This window comes from Dromiciops gliroides, chromosome 5, assembly GCF_019393635.1.
Source record: "Dromiciops gliroides isolate mDroGli1 chromosome 5, mDroGli1.pri, whole genome shotgun sequence".
Taxonomy (NCBI): domain Eukaryota; kingdom Metazoa; phylum Chordata; class Mammalia; order Microbiotheria; family Microbiotheriidae; genus Dromiciops; species Dromiciops gliroides.
Window position 1 is genome coordinate 132,138,542 of NC_057865.1, and position 7,666 is coordinate 132,146,207.

The 7,666-nt window shown below is 39.9% G+C and overlaps 1 pseudogene; it reads right to left on the reverse strand.

Annotated features, from left to right (window-relative positions):
• Positions 1-5,671: 5,671 nt before the first annotated feature.
• LOC122728822 lies at positions 5,672-6,354 on the reverse strand (annotated as a pseudogene).
• Between the last annotated feature and the right edge of the window lie 1,312 nt (positions 6,355-7,666).

The window sequence follows — 7,666 nt, forward strand, 5'->3', positions numbered from 1 at the left end:
TTGAGTGAAAAATAGTCGTGTTTTCTTGGTGAGTTTCCTTTCAGTTTTTTACAACCTCTAGAGATATCCCTTTCTCTTTTATTAGAGTAATATTCTCTCATTAGTACTGGAAATTTTGGCTTCATGGTGTTTCCAATTGACTTCTTGTTCTTTGGGATTGGTTGTCTATTAGCATATAGTAGCCGGGACAGCTAAGTGGCACAGTGGATAGGGCACTGGCCCTAAAGTTGGGAGGATCTGAGTTAAAATTTGACCTTCAACTTACTAGCTGTGTTACCTTGGGCAAGTCAGTTAACCTGATAGGCTCAGATATCCTGGGCTATCTCTAGTCAGCCTAATGTATATCTTGCCATTGGTCCCAGATGACTCTGGAGGAGAGAGTGAGGTTGGTAACTTTGCACAGCCCTCCCTCATGTAAATTCAATTCAGTGCAAGTCATGACATCACCCCGATGTCTTGGTCCTCTTCCAGAATGAAGGACAAACAACAACAATAAACATAATAGCTTGTAGTAAGTATGTGCAGTTTTGCCATGTTCTCATCTTTACCTTTAAAAAATTCAAAATCCTTGAGTTCGTTTTTATCTATGACTCTTCCTTGTAGTCCCAACATGTCTGGTAGGGATTCTTAGTTTTTTCAAATCTTCTCCACTTGAAATGCCTTCCTCATGCATTTGGCATTGTGAGAAGAACACTGCCTTTGTGTTAAAATGACTTGGGTTCAGATGTCACTTTGGACTCTTGCTAGTTCAGACTTTTCAACTCTGGGCAAGTCACTTAATCCCTAGGCTTTAGTTTCTTCTTTTGTAAAATGATGAGATTAGACTAGATGTCCTCTTAGATCCCTTCTACCTCTAAATCTATGATCCTATTTTCAGACAAAATACAAGGTAGACTCTTTTAAAGTAGGTCTCACACAATGGTACAAAGCCATAAATAGAATCTATTGTTGGAGGGTCATGCTGCCAATTGTTTGTAATTTTCAACACTCTTGAAAATCCAGAACTTCTAGGCCATTGATTAATGTATTCTCAATGAGCCACACAGAGAAAGAAGCAGGAAACAATGTCGCTTCCATTTTTAGGTCTGAGAGAAGGTTTGAATGTCAGATATTGGAGGCCAAATTTGAGTTTCTTTGGGAAGCAATTACACTTGGCTTCTTCATACCTTCATGTGAAGGTCAGGGCCAACCTTTAAAATTGTGAAAGGTCAGGAGTTTGTCATTAGTGTTTTGTGCCCTCTGCTTCTCATTCTTAGCATTTTGGTCCTATTCCATTCCCTTCCTGGTGCCCTTTTGTTGGCTAGGGAGCTTAAGTCTCTACCTAAATGAGGATAGAGACCATGAACCATGCTCTATATCTCTCTAAACATTCATTGAAATGCTCTGAGGAAAGGAAAGGGATTAAAAATTTCTATAGCACTTGCTATATGACAGGGACTGTGCTAAGTGCTTTTAAAATAAATATTATATCATTTGATCTTCACAACAACCCTACAAAACAGGTGCTGGTATTATGCCCATGTACAGTTGAGCAAACTGAGGCAAACAGGGGTTAAAGAAACCTGCCTAGGGTCACATAGCCCATAAGCGTCTGAAACTGGATTTGAATGCAAGTCTTCCTGACTTCAGACCCAGGACTCTATCCCCTTTGCCACCAGCTGCTTCTCTGTACATGATAAAGTTGCTTAATCAATATTTGTTGAATGAATGAATGAATAAAGTAATCACTTTAGGCTTAAGGTTGAGAACCCTGGGGAAAGAGAAGGATATGTGGGAAAGAACAGGGGTTTTGTAGCTATCTGCAAATAGAGGCAGGAACTATTTAAAGAGTATCCATAGTTCCTCTGAAGTAATTGGCCTGATTATGTGAGATTTATTCCCTGGATGTATTTTTAACAGACTGCATAATAGTTTTTTCCCTTAAATTTTTTTTTTTTTGGTGGGGCAATTGGGGTTAAGTGACTTGCCCAGGGTCACACAGCTAGTAAGTGTCAAGTGTCTGAGGCTGGATTTGAACTCAGGACCTCCTGAATCCAGGGCCAGTGCTCTATCCACTGCGCCACATAGCTGCCCTTCCCTTAATTTTTCTTTCTATTTTTGGGGACTTAAAACAAAAATTAATATTTCCCTGTACAAAGAAGGATGGAAAAAGAAGATTGCTCATGAAATGGAATTTTCAACATATGCAGTTTGGTTTGTTTGTTTTTTCCTTATATATCTCAAATTTAACATAGTAGTTCCAACATAGGGGCAGCTAGGTGGTATAGTGACTAGAGTTCCAGGTCTGGAGTCAGGAAGCATCATCTTCCTGAGTTCAAAACTGGCTTCAGACACTGCCTAGCTCTGTGATGTTGGGCAAGTCACTTAACCCTGTTTGCCTCAGTTTTCTCATCTGTAAAATGACCTAGAGAAGGAAATGGCAAACCACTCCAGTATCTTTGCCGCGAAAACTCCAAATGAGGTCATGAAGAATTGAACATGATTGAAAAATGACTGAACAAGAAGTTCCAACATGGCTGTAGTTTTCTTTGTCTCCTGAAATTCATTGTTTATGTCTATTTATTTTTTAAAATGATTCACTGATGGTCTTTTCTTTTCTTTTTTTTTTTTTAAAAAGTATTCCTAGTAACCCTTAGAGTAGGGGAGTTAAGGTTGTATTTGTGGTGATATAAAAGAGTGAGTAATAGGGCTGATAGAGATGGAGTGTAATTCAGAGGTATTCTGCACCCAGACCCTCTATTGGTTATAAGTTCCAAGATCTTCTCTGTTCAGATTTCAGTGTAGTAGGGACTCTAATTTCCTTTTCCCCATGGTCCCCCTTCTTTTGGACAGTTTTCTTGAGGTAACTGATCAGATGAGCTACTCTATGTAGTATGCTTTCCAAACCTTAAATCAATTAAATAAATGTTGTTATTAATTATTGTTTTTATTATCTGAGATAACCTGTTCCAGGTACCCTGGAAGTAGATAGTAAAAAGAAAAACAAAATAAAAATAATATCTCCTGAATTTTTTTTTTTAATTTGCAGGGCAATGAGGGTTAAGTGACTTGCCCAGGGTCACACAGCTAGTAAGTGTCAAGTGTCTGAGACTGGATTTGAACTCAGGTCCTCCTGAATCCAGGGCTGGTGCTTTATCCACTGCACCACCTAGCTGCCCCTATATCCTGAATTTTAAGATGAAGTAGGAAGTAAATGGACAGCATGACCTTTTGGTACTGGGGGTGAGGAGAAGAAGGCAAGTAGGACTGACCCACTCTTAGCCAATTAGGACTGGAAAACAGAGAGACATTTGAGTGGTCCGAGACTTTTGTGACTGAGAGCAGTGCTTGGAATGTAGTAGAGGCTCCAGAACAAATTATTTGTGGAATGGGGTCCAGGTTCACAACAGAAGAATTTAAAGGAAACTGAGGCATTTAGTTCCTCACTGAGAGGTGCAGGAGGAAGAGAGTGAAAAGAGATGAGGAGGGGCAAATTCTGCCCTCTTCTCTTTGCTGGAGCCTAATTAGTGCAGTGCTGTATGTTATAGAGATATACAGGTCTGTGGGGGAAGATGGCCCTTTACAAGTGGTGGAGGATGAGAGAGACACCCTTGACTCTCTCTCTCTCTCTCTCTCTCTCTCTCTTTTTTTTAAAGTGAGGCAATTGGGGTTAAGTGACTTGCCCAAGGTCACATAGCTAGCAAGTGTTAAGTGTCTGAAGCTGGATTTGAACTCAGGTACTCGACTCCAGGGCCGGTGCTCTATCCACTGTGCCACCTAGCTGCCCCCCACCCTTGACTCTCTAGAGTAGGGGTGTCAAACTCAAAGTCCCCCAAGCAGCAAAAATCTCAGGTGTGGGAAGCAGATTAAAATATGATTGGGAGGGGCAGCTAGGTGGCACCGTGGATAGAGCACTGGCCCTGGATTCAGGACTACCTGAGTTCAAATCCGGCCTCAGACACTTAACACTTACTAGCTGTGTGACCCTGGGCAAGTCACTTAACCCCAATTGCCTCACTAAAAAAAAATGTAATTGGGAAGTGTTTCATAAAATAAATAAAATACCCTATAACATAGGTAATATTAATTTGTGGTTTTCTAAATCAACATGAGGTCTGTTTATATTTGAGTTTGACATCACTGCTCTAGGATGTCAGATTCAAGTCCTTTCTGTTTCCACTAATTTATAAATTAAACCATGCTGTTTCAAGCATTGTCATAATTGTCATCTCAATGACATGCCCAAGAAGTAGGAATAAAAGGTATAATTAGTAGATAAGCAGAAAAGAAGGGAGCCATTATGTATTAAGATTAAGGGGTAATAGATGTCAGTCCAGATGCTTTTATACTGGTACCAACATGCCATAAGAAGACCAAGAGAAAACTCTTCCAAAGTTTGAACATCTTTATGGACTGTTTATGGTAGGAAAGGGTACAGAATGAAATGGCACATGTGGTTTACCATCTGTTCTATATCAAGGATTACCCATATCAGTTAGATTATGGTTCTATTTGCACTATGGAGCCTTGTTTGGGAGCCTAAGAGCTACTCTTAGGGAATGACCAGAGACTGATTTTTCCAGGTTCCACCTACGTGGGTCAATGAACTACAGAACTGAGAGAGGTCTCCCAAATATACTCAGTCCATTCATTCATTCATTCATTCATTCATTCATTCATTTTTGCGGGTCAATGAGGGTTAAGTGATTTGCCCAGGGTTACACAGCTAGTAAGTGTCAGGTGCCTGAGGTTAGATTTGAACTCAGGTCCTCCTGAATCCAGGGCCAGTGCTTTATCCACTGCACTACCTAGCTGCCCCCCTCTAATGTTTTAATGGGAGAATCTTCTTTTCTGACATTACATAAATCTGTTTTTCTTTCTTTTTTTTTCTTCTGGTGCAATGAGGGTTAAGTGACTTGCTCAGGGTCACACAGCTAGTAAATGTCAAGTGTCTGAAATCAGATTTGAACTCAGGTCCTCCTGAATCCAGGGCTAGTGCTTTATCTACTGTGCCACCTAGCTGGCCCCACCCCTCCTCACCCTTGCTCTAATGCTTTAATGGGAAAATCTTCCTTTCTGACATAACATAAATATATGTTAACGGAGGTCTTATGGAGACAGTGCCTTAGCCTAAAGGACTTCAACAGTGCAAACTTCAGGTCCTGATGGATGGAGGACATGTTTGCAGAGGACACATGTTCTTGTAATGCTTCTCAGCACAATCTTTGTAGTCTCAAGAAATGAGAAGCACAAAGAGGCCCAGTGTATTCAGTGCATTGCTGCACTGACAGCAGACCTGTTAGGCAACAGCTCTCAGAAAGAACCTTCAGGGGACTGGCAAGAGAAAGGAACAGCACATTGAGTACTTGGATTAATTTTGGAATCTGCATATTTATCCATTTTCAAGACCCATTAAAAACACAGATCTGTGTCTTTTGAGCCAGTAACTATGGAATGTTCCAGTGCTGAACAAACTTTCATTTTGTCATTCTTTTTTTTTCTGAGCAAAATCAATTTATGTTTAAATTCAATGAGTCTTTCATTAAGATACAAAATTCATGTAGGAACAGGATAAAAAATGAAATCCCTGTAGCCTCATTTTATACTCCAGTGCAAGTATATGATTAGAATGAGGTTTCTCAGTTAAATGCATGGATATTTTGCAAACTGGTATCAGAGGAGGTACTGTCTGTTACAATAGAGGGATTTCATGATAATTTGGCATTCTCTTGATGTTATACCTATAGTTATACATGATGGGAACTCCAGGAATCTTCCAGACTCCTCACTCAAGGTCTTGATTGACTGGAGTCACAACCTAACACTAGCACTGATTGACCCTCTAGATTAAGCAATCATCTGCATGTGTTACTTTGTGCATGCAATTTATTTTGTGCAATTGTTCCCATCATGGGACCTTGGCAATCCTCAGGAGTACTTGGTACTTTGTCCCAGTTTTTGAATTTCAGCCATTACACAGTAAGTTATGCAGGGAATCCATTTGGCATATAGATAGTACCTCATTGGCTGTATTAAGTCCAACTTGGCTTTGATGGAGTTGATAAAGTTAGAATCACCCAAAATGTAGAAAGGGGTTCCCAACTGTGCTATATTTGAAGAACAAACAGGATGGATGAAAGCACTGGGAACTTTCTTCTCTTTCTTTTTTAGTTTTAATCTATCTTTTTCTTTTTAATGTATCTTTTCCTTCTTAATATGTATTTTTCTAATTTCTTCAGGCAAATTATGACTCTCCTTTATTCCTCTCTGCCTTAGGAATGAAGCTGACTCAGAACACTCACAACCTCTCTCACCTGGTAAACTAAGGATTTACTTCATGGTAGCACATTTCCTTGTTTTCTTTTGTTTGCCCATGTTGGAAGAAGCCTCCCCACACCTCCTGCCATTTTTTTTGGTGAGGTAATTGGGGTTAAGTGACTTGCCCAGGGTCACACAGCTAGTAACTGTCAAGTGTCTAAGGCTGGATTTGAACTCAGGTACTACTGACTCTAGGGCCAGTGCTCTATCCACTGCACCACCTAGCTGCCCCCTGCCATTCTTTTTTTCCTCTCTTTCTTTCTTTCTTTCTTTCTTTCTTTCTTGGTGAGGCAACTGGGGTTAAGTGACTTGCCTAGGGTCACACAGCTAGTAATTGTTAAGTGTCTAAGGCCAAATTTGAACTCAGGTCCTCCTGAATCCAGGGTCAGTGCTCTATTCACTGTGCCAACTAGCTGCCCCTGCTGCCATTCTTTTTTAAAGGCATGATAGCAGCTTACATTTCCATAGATCTTGATTACTTTATTTCCTGGGGGTGCCCTGGGCTGAGGTGCCATGAGATCCAGTCTGATAACATTCTTCTTTTTTTTAAACAAGAGTAAACTCCAGATCTTGGTTACTGATGCTCCTTACTGGCTTATTGTCCGCCCTGTACTGGATCCTTCACCACCAACTTAGCTTTTGGGAAGGGGATAATAATAATTGATGTTCATAAAGCACTTTAAAGTTTTCAAGGTCCTCTCAGCAGTCATGTCCCTTTTGCTTCACAGTAACCCTCTGGGGTAGGTTCTACATACAGTACAATTATTAGCATTTGAAAGATGAGGGATATGAGGTTCACAGAAGTTAGGGATTTACTCATAATTACACACTGAGGAAATGTCAGAGGCAAGGGTTGAACCTGCATCTTTCTGACTCCATGTTTATTGCTTTGTCAAAAGCGCCATTTTTTTTTTTGCTCTCCTGTTCCTTTCTGCCTTACCCTACTACCTAAAAATTGCAGGTAACCCATTTTCAGCTGACATTTTTAAAGGGTCTACTAATATGTGCTATGGTGTTTCATGTAAGGGAACAAAATAATAAACAAAAGTAAAATTTTGCGAGATACTTGGGACCTTATCACTTGTATCCTGGTGATGCTACCTGCATCTCTTCTTTGATAATCCATCTTCCATATGTTCTATATAAGTGTTTCTTCCAAGGGAAAGGGAAACAGCATGGTATAATTTAGTGGTTGCCAAACTTTTTTGATTATGAAACCAATCACTAAAAAAAAAAAAAAGAGAATACCCACTTCATGTTAATTTGCATATTTGTAAATTATATACATGTGCTACTGTACTCATAGTTGTATACACTAAAACACAAACATTGAAATTAAAAGAGGATGACCAATATCAATCAATCAACC